Source organism: Equus asinus, chromosome 8 (genome assembly GCF_041296235.1).
Source record: "Equus asinus isolate D_3611 breed Donkey chromosome 8, EquAss-T2T_v2, whole genome shotgun sequence".
NCBI classification, from domain to species: Eukaryota; Metazoa; Chordata; class Mammalia; order Perissodactyla; family Equidae; genus Equus; species Equus asinus.
In genome coordinates, this window is record NC_091797.1 from 90194606 (window position 1) to 90207500 (window position 12895).

Sequence of the window (12895 nt, forward strand, 5' to 3'; positions counted from 1 at the left end):
TGATTTCCAAGTGCCGCCTTCTCTGGAAAATTGCAAGCTGCCACCAGGAGGAGGCTCAGCAGCCCAAAGGGGAGCCCCGCATCTGTGAGCAAGAGGTGACTGCACTTTCTTCCTGGAACAGCGGGAAAGCTGGCTCAGGGACTTTGACCCATGACTTCCACCGGTCGGCTGTGGACGGTACACGCACGGCCCTTGGGGACACACAGAAGTGGTTTCCAGTCCCAGCTCGTCCCCTCCCTGCCCGGGACTTCAGCTCTCTGGGCCTTAGTGTTCTCAGTAGTCACCAGAGTCCTGGGTGGAATATAAAGACTGCATGAGGAGTACAGGGGCTCATTGGATACTCCCCTGAGCCCACTGGGCAGGGGAGAAATTGAGGCTTCAAGAGGATGAATGATTTGCCCGAGGCCATGTGACGGCTGCAGACAGGCCTGGAGCTGGAGGCGCATCCCGGGGCCTTCAGGTGACAGCAAGGGGGCCCCAGAGCCTCCCACCACCGGCTTCCCCTCCACCCCAACATGCTCCCCTTCCCCCAGCTCCCTCTTCCTTCCAGGGGGCCCTGACCCCTCGTTCCTGGGGCCGCGTTAGATTACCGATAAGGCTCCAGGCAGGAGTGGAGCCCCTTCCCCCAGGACCTCCGCTGAGGGATGAACGAATGGAAAACGAGGCAGACACCTCGCTGCAGAGCAGAGTGGGGAGGAGAAGATACAGCACCGCCGGGGCAGCGGGGACCATCGGGACCTGGGAGCAGGAAGAGGTCCCCACGGGAAGCCGACCGACCCTGCCTCCTGTTGACTCCCAGAGGGCAGTCCAGGCGCAGACCTGGAACTCGGGGTCCTGCCCCAGTGCTCCCCCAAGCAGTGAAGACGAGCCCCCCGCCCCCCATGACCCCAGAGAGCGCCCCGCCTCTCCCTTGTCCTCTTCAGTCTGCAGAAGTGGACAACACGGGCATGCCTAGACCCGCTTTACAGCTGGAGAAACTGAGGCTCCGAGGGATGCAGCCACGGCCTCACAGAGGCAGCAGAGGGGCTGTGACACAACCCTGGCCTCGTGTCTCCAGGTCGTGTAGACAGGGCCACTCTTGATCCTAAAGTGACTACGGCGGAGGGCGGCTCAGCACCCTCATGGGTGTGGGTCCCTGGGTCGGCGTCCGGCGTCCTGGGCTCTGGGGTACACGGTGAGCAGCCAGGAATGGTCCCCAGCCTTTCACAGCGGGAGCCACACCTGCAAGGGGGACCGGGCGGCGGGCACAGAGAAGCTCATGGGGCTGCATCGGTCTGAACAGCAGCTCTGCAGGCAGGAGACGGGTGTGGCTGTGCCCATTTCACAGAGGAGGAGAGGAGTCGAGAGCTGGGGTGGCCGCCTGGGCCCGACCTTGGACTCCCCCTTCCATGGTCCCACCGCCCTCCTCTGCCTCGGCGCCATCGACTTGGATTCTCTGGGTCCCGAAGGCTGTCCCCGGGGGGAGATGGTAGAGATCTGGATGGGCCACCGCAGGCCACGGGCACCGACCAGAGTCGCCAGGAGCCTCGAGACACTGGAGACAGGCTCCCCAGCCGAGACCAGAATCCGGCCTCCTGGGAGAACGGGGGACCCTGGGTGCCGTGGAGTCTTGGATGGGGGTGTCCCTTATGGTGTGTGACACACGCACACGAGCACACCCAATTTTTCTGGGCTTGGCAGCAGCTCCTCTCTAGCTTCCCGATCAGGAGCAGGACCCGAGTCCACACAGCCATCCAGCTCCTCTCAAAGGCCCTTGGGACCCGCTCCCGTGGGGCCGAGACACCCTCGAGTTTCGTGGGCTGTGGGCGATGCCGGCCCCAGGACAAATAGCGGGCCGTCTTTCGCAAGCCGCCTGCATTCTCGAGCAGCCGCCTTGCCCCCGCCCCCACATGTCTGTCGCCCTCCTCGGCGTTTCCTGAGAAGCCTCGGGGACCACGAGCCCTGGCACGCTCATTCCACAGCCGGGTAGACTGAGGTCTGGGCGCGGAAGGGGCCTGCCCAGGGACGCACAGCCGGGAAGGGGACCCACTCCAGGCCGCCTGCAGCCCAGCCCGGCGACGCCAGCCCCCGCCCCTCGGACTTCTGGGAAATCGTCTCGGATCTTTTCACTTTCCTTTCCTCTGGCCCTTTCTTGCTCTTCTCTGCCTGCTTCTCTCTCTCCATTTTTTTCCCTCTTTCCGTCCTTCCCCACCCGCCCTCTTCCTGGGCCTTCTCTTCCTTCCTTCTCTGTCTCTGTGGCTCCCTCCCTCCGCTCTCCGTCTTGCTGTCTTCCTCTCTCTCCATCTCCCCTTCCTTTCCCCTCCCACTCCTCCCTCCATCACCCTCCATTCTCCCCCTTTCCTCCTCTTCTCTCCTGAGACCCCCTCTCCTCTCCCCTGCACCTTCCTTGCATCCCCGCCCACCCACCCCCTCCCTCTCTGCCCCTCATCGGCAAACCTTTGCCAAACCCCGTGGCCACAGGCCAACCCAGAGGGGCCCGGACCAGCCAGGAAGCTCCCCATCACCCAGGACCACCAGGCCCCGGCCCCGGCTGTATCTGCAGCCTCGAAGGAGCCCCCGGCGAGTGGAAGAGCAGACACCTGATGGCAGCAGGGTGAGGCCTGCGGACATGAGCCCCCATAAAAGAATGCGCTCCCCTCGGGGCCTGGTTTGCATTAGCCCCGCCGGCCGGCCGGCTCCAGGCTGACAGCTGGACGGTCTGTGCGCACACATGTGAGGCCCGGCCCGGACAGCCCGTAATGGCTTTCGCATGGAGAAGGAAACGCACTTCTCCAAGCTCCAGCACCGATTTTCCTGTCAAGAGACTCTGGATTCCACAGAAAAATTACAATCACAAAAAAAAGGGCTTTGCAGTTTGCACAAAAGGACAGGGCCGTGTGAAGTCCGAGTCTGAAATGGGACCAGCATCCGAGACAATGGGGCGGGAGGACAGGGGGCCCACGGTCTGTCCTTGGGACGGCCAGGCCGGTGGGGACACTCTCCTCCCAAGAAGGACAGAGGGACCAGCTGCCTGATGGGCCGGCTCGGCCCTGGCCATCCCTTCAGTGCCACCCCCACCACCCATTTGTACCTCTTCTTCCCAAGTGGGACAGCCCAGGACGTGAACCCAGGTTCAGCCTTTGGCTCCTGTGCTGTGTGGACCCGTGTGCATCCGTGCTGGGCTGCGGAGAGACTTCAAGGAGCTGAGGCACCTACACTCAGCCAATGGCTGAGACGTCTCCCTCGGAGTGAGCGCTTCCTCCTACGAGGAGAACGCCAGGCTGGAAGGCAGCGACCCGGGACACACCCTGGCACTGGGCCTCGTCTCTCTGCTGCGTGACCTCGGGGCCTCGACTTGCCCATCTGCAAAATGGGCAGGGAGGACCCTGAGCCCACTCACGCCCTCCTCGTGTCCTGACCTGCCCCAGAGCCTTTGCCCAGGCCGTTCCATCTGCCTGGAAGGCCCTCCCTCGCCCACAGGACCTCGGGGAGAGAACCTCTCCTGGGGGGCTCCTCTCTGACCCCTGGCGGGCAAGGGGGCCTCCAGTTTCACTCGTGTAGCCTTGAGCATCCCCTGGGTGACGCTTTAGGACACCTGTTCTTTCTATGAAGCCTTGTCCAACATCGTCCTGAGGCCTCCTAGACGGCAGGATCTGCGAGGGCAGTGACCCCAACCGTGTGCCTCCCCCTCCCTTGTGAGTGTCCAGGACACCCGCCCCCATGGCGTCTCATCTACTCACAGCAAATTAAATACGTATAGAGTGCCAATCCTGCGCCAGGCACTGTGGCCATAGCGGAAACGAATGACGCGTGCTTGCATAGGTGGATGCGTGAATGAACGGGGAGAAATGGACGCGCGTGCCACGAGGCCCGCATGCCAGGCCTGCGCACCCATCATCTCATTCAATACTCACATCGACCCTGGGAGGCAGGCACGTCATTATCCCCATTCCGCAGATGAACAAGCCAAGGCCCAGAAAGGTTAGGTAACTTGCCCAAGGCCACACCGCCATTGTGGCAGAGACGAGAGTCCATCTTGGGCAGTCTGGTTCCAGCGTCCATGGGCTCAAACACTCAGCTGGGCTGGGGCCAGTGATGAGGGATCAATCAAGATATTTGTAGACGTGTCTCCCTCTGCCCCTACTGGGCTCTGGGTCCCCAAGGGCTCACCTCTGTAAGGAGCAGCCTCAATGTGGAACAGGGCGGTGGGCAAGGCCAGCCTGGGAAGTGGCTCCAGATCCTGCGTAGAGTGGCTCAGGCCCCTTTTACAGCTGTGAGGGGTTGTGGACTCAGACCTGGCTCTGATGCCCCCTTCTCTGCCACCCCACACACACCAAGGGACCACTTACCGGCTGTGTGACTTTGGGCAGGACACCCAACCTCTCTGAGCCTTGGTTTGCTCATCTGGGCAATGGGAATGAGGGACCCCGTCCTGCAAATTCAGGGCGTCGTGTTGCACAAGCACACCCTCCCAGCTCAGAGCGGGACACGCTCGGGGGGCCTGTTTTGGGGGCAGCCGGGGCCTCTGGTGGGAAAGGACTCACGCCTCCTGGGCCCAGCTGGCTTCTGGCCCGGGTCCAGCCTGGCCGCAGCCGCGAGTCCTCTGGGCTTAATATCCTTGGCGGCGAGGCTGGAATCAGCTGCTTTCAAGAAGGGAACTTTATTTATACACCAATGCCAGTTGCACTCCCGCTATTAGGCATTTCATCGGCTCCTCTGATTTAGGGCTCGCCACGGGCTGCCAATCGCGGCCGCCTCCGGCCCAGCCCTACCCCGCTCACAGCGGCAGAAACGACCGGGATCTCATTTCCCGCCGGCCACCCTGAACCCGGGGCTCCCCTCCCGCTGGACGCATTGATTTAGTCCTTCCTGGAAACTGTCTGGCCGGGATCTGACGGGTAGCTGTGGGGACCCCGCTCATCCCCCCTGGGCTGGGCAGGCAGGGCCCGGGAACCACTAATGGGGGAGGATGCTAGGAGCACCCCGAATTGGGGGCCCAGAGCGATCTGCCACCCCCTGACACCCTGGGGTCTTGGCTCTGGCGGTGTCAGCAGCCGAGCCTGCGATGCGAACTCCAGGGTCAGCTCATCCGGGAGCAGGTCCCAGGAGGCGCCCGGGGGCTGAGGAAGTGAGACCAGGAGGGGACGCAGACCAGTGAGGCTGGGAGGCAAGCAGGTTTCCACGTGGGCACTGGGGCTCAGGTGTGCCGGGACCTCCGGGAGACTGTGCTGGAGAGCATCTCAGGGTCACCCACCCAGGGCCACGAGGGCAGGGTGTTGGTACCCAGCACCTGTCTGTCACCCAGTGAAGGCTGCTTCCTCCCCAGGGCAGGCGGCGTTTGCCCCCCAGCTCTGCTCCCCTGCCCGCTTGCAGACCCAACACGCTCCCGCAGCCGCCCCATCAGCCTGCAGGCCGGGAGAGGGCGGGGCGCCGAGCCCACGAGGCCATTCATCTTCCCTGCCACCTGTCAACGCCTCCTCTTTCTTCGACCTCTGCTGGAAGAGCACCTCCTCCAGGAAGCCCTCCTCAACTGTCCCTAAGAAAGAGACCTTACCCGTCATGGTGACCTTATCGTCTGGATATTTCTTTCCAAATGTGTATCATGAGCCAGGATCCTCCAGGGATGTGTCTGTTTGTGGCTTTATGGTGCATCGCCCCCACTAGACTGGAAGCACAACACGCAGTTCTTGCTCCGTCCTCCCTGCGGCCCCGGAGGGCTGGTGGAAAAGCTTGCTGGACCTCATCTCACAGCCGTGAGAGCTGAGGCTCTCTGGGACACCCCAGGTATGTGTGCAGGGGACAGATGGGGTTCCTTCTCTCATGGGGGCTATAATATCCTAAGTGCTGGAGGCATCCGAAAGGGCTGGAGCAATCAGGGCGTGCTCCCTGGAAGAGGTGACTTTTTTCCTCTTATAAATAGTGCAAACAAGAAAGACAATTAGTTACTTGAGGTTTGAGGAAGCTAGAAATTAAAAATATTCGATGACCCATTAGCCCTGGCATCACAGCACTTAGAAACTTTTATGCACAAAATACCTCCAAAACTGAATATTTTTACATGTGATAGAATGTATAATGTGATGTTGTATGTGTAATAATTTTTAATATGTAATGATTCCAAATTGCCTAAGTCGGGAGATTAAAGACAGAAAAGTTAAAAACAAAAGAGGAAAAGAAAACGAGTAAAAAACCGTAGCCACGTGGGGTGATGGACACGTTGACTGCATTTACTGTGGTCTCATTTTGAAATAGGTATGTGTCGAGTCATTACGTTGTGCACCTTAAACTTACACAATGTGATACGTCAAATGTCTCAATAAAGCTGGAAAAAATAAAATAATAAGTAAAAGCAAAATAATAAATAAATAAAAAGGGAGAAGAAGAAACCCAAAGCAGAGACCCAGCGGCCGGAGCAGCTCCCGGCAGTTGACTCTGTGCGAGGTGATCCCCGGGCCTTTGTCTGCGGGACGCGATGACAGCAGCGGCCCCGAGTGTTAATTGTCTGCGGGTTCTAACAGGGTAATATTCTGGCGTCTTACACGTGCATTAATTAAGTAACACTGCATTGAGCTCCAAATCATGCAGAAGGCGCTCGCGGCGTCTGTACAGGCATAAATATCCGCTCAGTTAGCAAGTGACTGGCACGCTTTTGTCTCTGCCCACTGCGGTCCGAGACGGTCTCTCAGGAGAATCGGGGAGGAGTGGAGCCAGCAGGGGTGGTGGGGGGAGGAAAGCCCCCTGCCCCCCAGGACAGGGAGAAAGAGGAATTGAAGATAAGCTACAGATACACTAGAGCTAATGGGCTGCGAAGTCAGATCAGATTTGAATCCTGGCACTGTCACTGAGTTGCTGTGTGGCACTCGGCAAGTGGCTTGGCCTCTCTGAGCCTCGGTTTCCTTATCCGGAAAACAGGGGTCATAATAGGACTCGCCCTATGGAGTGGTTGTGAGAGCTCAATGAGATGATGTATGGAAAGGGCTCAGCAGGAAGTGTCCATGATGTGGGGGATGATGGGGGCCACGGTGACGGAGGTGATTCTGGTCACTTTCTGCGATTAGATCTGGGATTCTTTAAATTGGGCTCTGACTCCCGGTGGATTCTCTGTGTTCAGGATGCTCCAGGCAGAGCTGAGACCGTAGGAGGCAAGAAGTGCGTTCCACTCCGTGCAGTAGTGAGCTCTCCACGTGGGAGGGAAGCAAGCAGCAGAGGCTAACGAGGAGAGGTAGCTTGGGGTGGAAGCGGGTAGAACTGGCCCAGGACGCAATAAGCCATCCAGTGCCCCTCCTGTCTCCTCCAGGACACCATCCTGTCTCGGTTCCTCTTCTGCTCTGAGCTGCAGTCTGCAAAATGGGATGACAGTGTCACGCCATCCTGAGATGAGCTGATGGCACGAAACTCCATGGAAATGAGAGCGATGTTGCCACTGACAATGAAACGACGGCATCTGCAGAGCAAGGGGATGCCTCAGGGGTCCCCCCGTTCCCACGGAGCCCCACTGTGCACGTGTGGTCAGCCCAGCGGGTCCCCCACCTCCACCCCCATTTCAAGACACAGCATCATCAGACGTCTTCCTTCCTCCCCTTCTGCAGATGGGGAAACTGAGGCCCCAGGAAGGGAGGAGACCCACTCAAGGACACCTTGCCATTGGGTAGCAGCCTAGAGCCTGACTCCTGCCCAGGGCCCTCGGCTCCATCCCCCCTGGAAATCCACAGGGAGACCCTCAGCCGGAGCAGCAGCCTCCCCAGCAGGGGGGCCCGAGCCAGGGGGTCGTCAGCCTGTTTTATAGACTCTCGTCCCTGTGTTTTTGCTGCGCCTTTTAAGGGCTGGGGATTCAGGAAAACCAACTCAACGTGCATAATTTGGTAATTATTTCTTGCGTTCATCCTCACGGCCGCGCCTGCATACAGATATTGGAATTTGCATAAAACAGTCTTGCTCTCCGTGCCCACGCTTCCCCTGAAGAAGAGTAGGCCTAGGCCGGGGAGGGGGCTGCAGGTCCGGCCCACCTGTCTCCCCTCCGTCCTCGGCCACGAGGGGAAACAGAGGCAGCCCAGGGAAGGGGGAGGGGGCTCAGCCCTCGGCACCCACACCCGGGGGACACGGAAAACGGTGGGGACCGGCAGGGCCTCCGAAGGCAAGGAAAACCCCCCATGGCAGCCAGGAACCAGCCCAATTAGTATTCAGCAAGCATCGCGCTCCGAAAGGATTAATGGAGTCTGATGCTTAATATCCTGGAGAACAATTAATTTGCCCACAGTTTTGTCATGGTTGAAAGTCAAATGCTGGAACAGATCGATGCTCGCGCCGCGAGCTGGAGCCCAGAAACCTTCGGCGGGAGCAGAATTTTAATGTTCCCGTCCTGGGCACCCCCCTCCACTCCCAGCACACCCGCTTTCTAATAGCTCTAAAAGCCACTTGATTCGTGTAGCGCTTGTTGTCTTCACGACAAAAGTCCGTCGGGAGCCTCCGAGGCGAAATCCTCGCCGACTCCCATTACGGGATTAAAGTTGGCCGGCCCTTCTCGGGGGTCTGACCTCCGTTTTATTCCGATCGCCCTCGCCAGCCCCCCAGCCGCCCCCTCCCCACCCCGGCAGGGCCCCTGATGTCTGGATGTTGTCACCAGGACACTCGCGCTGAAAAGACGCTGGAGGGAGGCAGGACGTGGGGGGACATGGTGGGGATTTGCTTGTTGATGTCCTTGTGGGGTTTCACCATTTGTTTATTTCGAGGTGTTGGCTTGGCGGGGAAATGGGGGGATCGTGGTCAGCTTGGGAACTCGGGAAAACCATAGGCTCACAAGGAATGTGGGCTTTGTTTAAAAACCATTTCCAGCCGGCTGGATGGACCAGGCCACTTTGGCGATTTGATCCCAGCCCGTGGTTCGGAGGCTAAAGGTTAGGGGGCTCCGCGCAGGACAGGGTGTCAGAGGGGAGGTGGCTTAGAGTCCATCTTGTCTGACCTTCTCACCTTCCAGTCAGAGAAACGGAGACCCAGAGAGGCCAAGGTGGTTGTCCGAGTTCACCCAGCGGAGGAGCAGAAGCGGTGTCTCCTGACACCGTCTGAGCATTAAATGCGTCCCCGGCTGCCGCGGAAATGCCAAACTCTGAGTGTGGCCCGAGCCAGCAACATCAGCTCGCCTGGAGTTTACTAGCAATGCAGAAGTTGAGGCCAGCTTCGCGGCAGGAGACCCGTGCCGTCCCCCGGGGCCCCACGCTTGACCCAGCACGCTGCTGTTGACGTCCTGAGCTTCTTCTGAATGGTTCTGAACGAGGATTCCTGCACTGCCGTGTAGACCGGGCCGGGCCAATCCCAGGCCCAGGCCTGCGCATCACCGTCTGAAGTCGCTCCATCTCCCAGCGATTCCGGGAGTTTGAGAAGTGGCCGATTTAAAATCCCACGCGCCAGCCCCCAGTGTGGACGGCTGGCAACGCCATTGTTAGCCTGAGATCATCACAGAGCCAACCCGTGCCCCCCTCCCTCCCTCCCCCCGGGAGTACAGCCAGCGGCTCCGAGTCCCCCGTGGGGGCCGGGTCACGGCTGGGCTTGCTCTTCAGTCTTTAGGGCGAGAGGTCCCACGGCTTAGAGATGAGAAGCTGTCACCCCGTGGCCCTGGGCCCCTGCAATGTCACCCTCAGCACCGACCCCCCTCTGATGACCCCCTGTGCCGACTGAACCTCTGGGCCACCTGGAGGCCCAGACCCCGGGGAAGCCCCTACACCCCCCTTCATCTCAGTCGCTCGTGACAACAGCACCCCCAAAGCAAATATCACTCCCACCATTTCTCAAGGGGGAAGAGGGAAGCCCAGAGAGGGCAGGGGACAGGCCCCAGGTCTGACCTGGACCTCTGTGGTTCCCCACAGAGGGGACAGCTGAGTGACCTCCCATGGTAAGGGCGTCCCTGCCTCTTAGAAGGTGTTGGGGGGGCGGCGGGGGGCGGTCCTCGAGTTCCTCTCCTCCAGCCTGGGCCGCGAGAACGGGGGAGCTCGTGGGGGCCACTCAGCTGCCATCCTCAGGAGCCCCTGCAGGGGGGACCCACGCAGGGGACAGGGAACTGCTGAGGCCACCCCTCCCTCTCCCCAGGCATCTGGGGACCACTGAGGATGGGGAGACCCAAGAATAAAAGGAGGTAGAGGAGGGGAGTGAGGGGAGAGGAAAGAGCAAGAAGGGAAGGAGGGGAGAATGAGGGAGGAGGGGAGAGGGGACGGGAGGTGTCCTGTGAACTGTGCTGCGCCCTTCGTCCATATTTCGACATTCCCGCAGGACCATGAGTTAGGCCAGCCCCGCTCCACAGGGAGGGACACTGAGGCCACCTGGCTGGACGCTGGCTCGACTGTCCCCACTGGATGCCCGCGGTAGGCGGCTCTTCCTACTGAGAGCACGTGGACCATGTGCCAAGGCTCCACGAGAGCTTCCCATAACCCCAGACGGGCACTGTCAGTGAACCCGTTTTGCGGGTCCGGACACTATGGCGCAGGGGTGGGGAGAGCCCTGCCCAGTAGGCTGGGAGAGGCCGAGGGAGGGGCAGGTTTGTCTTCTGGACTGGCCTCCAGGCCCTGGGGGAGCTGGATGAGCTGTGAGAGACAGACAGTCCAGCTGGTCTGACCCCTCCTTATAGATGAGGCCAGTGAGGCCCAGAGAGGGTGAGTGACCTTCCCCGGTCACACAGCCAGCCAGCTGAGAGCCTCTGCTTGGCCTAAGGAAGCCAGCCCAGGCTGACCCCGGCATGCATGGTGTCGGGGGCTGGGGAGTAGGGTCGGTGGGATCTCCCCCGCCCTGGGGGATGGATCCAGAAGGTTCCGGCAAACCGTCACCTCTGCACAACAGCTTCTCCAGCCCACGCCCGACCTCGGGCTGAACCCCTCCCCAGAGAGCACCCCTTCCGGCCCCAGGGCTCAGCCAAGGAGGCCTGCAGCGTCCAGGCCACAGCTGGGGCCTGCCCTGTGGACACCAAACATCTGGCTGCCGGCTTCCAGGACCACAGCTGGGCCGTGGGGAGTGAGGCCCCTTGCGAAGGCCCCGTCTGGTCTCCCCGAGGAGGCCCCAAGCCAGGACTTGCCCACCCAGGAAGGAAACCAAAATGAACACGCAGAAAACAGGAGGGAGTGAGGGGAGCCCCAGGCGGGGCGGCGGGGGCTGAGGGGAGCGACGGGGAGCACGCGGCCACCAGGCCAGCTTCACACCCCAGCCCCGACCCTCCCAGCCACATGGGCTCGCCCGGCCTCGGGGTCTCCTCCCCGACCTGTGAAATGCCCCGAGCACCTCACCCCGTGGAGTTCGGAGACCTGAAGAGCAGGTCCCTAAGCAGCGCTGGAGAGAAGGGAGCCAGCGCACACTAAAAAGAGAAACACCATACGACCCAGCTCTCTCACCTCCGGGGATTTATCCAAAGAACATAAAATCACTAACCTGAGAAGATATACGCACCCTTGTGCTCAGTGCAGCGTTATTCACAATAGTTAAGACAGGAAAACAGGCTGAATGTCCGTCAGCAGATGAATGGATGAAGCAGACGCGGTGTATATGCAATGGAATACTACTGAGCCACAAAAAAGACAAACTTGTGGCATTTGTGACAACATGGATGGACCTTTAGGGCGTGATGCTGAGTGAAATAAGCCAGAGAAAGAGAAATGTCATGCGATTTCACTCATATGTGAAAGATAAACAAACCCGTGGATAAAGAGAACAGATTGGCGGTTACCAGAAAGGGAGGGGGACAGAGTGGGGAGGGGGCAAAAGGGGTAAAGGGGCACATATGTGTGGGGATGGATAAAAACTAGATTATTGGTGGTGAGCACGATGCAGTCTAGACAGAAACTGATATATAGTCACGTAAACCTGAAATTACACAATGTTATAAATCAGTGTGACCTCAATAAAATAAAAAATAAAATTCAAAAAAAAAGACCAAGTTATGATTAGGTTTTTATTAAGCCGGGCATGCAGCAGGAGCTGGATAAATGCTGGCTTTCATCCTTCACGCTGGAGTCAGATGTTTTCTCTTTATTAAAGCATCTCACCACCTTCTGTTTGAGGGCAAAAGACTTGTTTTACTCACAGATGCCCAGCTTGGCTGGCACCCATTTCATAGATGTTTCAGACGGCACCAAAGTGGGAGGAAAGGGGACCTGCGACGGGGAGATTCAGGCCGGGGCCCCCAGCCCTGCCGTGAATTTGTTGAGCGATCTGGAGCAGGTGCATGCACAAGCTGAGCCTCGGTTTCCAGGTGTGTGAACTGAGGGGGTGGAGAGTGCCACGATCCTTTCCCTATGGGACCAAAGTCCCTTGACCCCTCGACTGTGGTCCTGGGCCTCCAGGCTCTAGGGCAGCCACTGGGAGTCCTCGCAGTGATAAGTAAGATGCTGAGGACTCGGGGGTGCCGTCTGCAGCCCCCTCCACGCTGGCATAAATGAGCCAGTGTCAGACTTCGCACTCGAGCCAAGGATGGCCGTCACCGTAGGAGGCTCCTTCTGCAGGGGCCCCCTCTCCCGAAAGCTCAGCCGCAAGGTGGCGAGGACCCACCCCCTCCATCTGTCAAGGGGGCAGCAAGGAGTTCCAAAGCCACCGTTTGAGTTTACCGCCCCCGCCGGTGGTCCTTTCTGAGGACATCCTGTAGGACGGGGCTGTGGGTTCAAAGCCACAAAGACGTGAGGCCCTCAGGCGTCCTTGGGGAGCGTGCTGTGCAGAGGGCGCCTGTCGTGGGGCTCAGAAATACAGAGCGAGGGGTAACTCGCTCCGCGGAGGACGGCGTGGCCTCCCAGGCAGGGCGGGGTCGGGGATGGGAATGAGGGAAACGGAAATCAGCCTGTGTCCCATCAGACCCGGCAGAATCCCATTCCAGAAAGGACAGGTGCCCTGGATGATTGTCCTTAGATGGGCACGGCTTCCCTCACAGGCAACACCGTCAGAAAAGCAG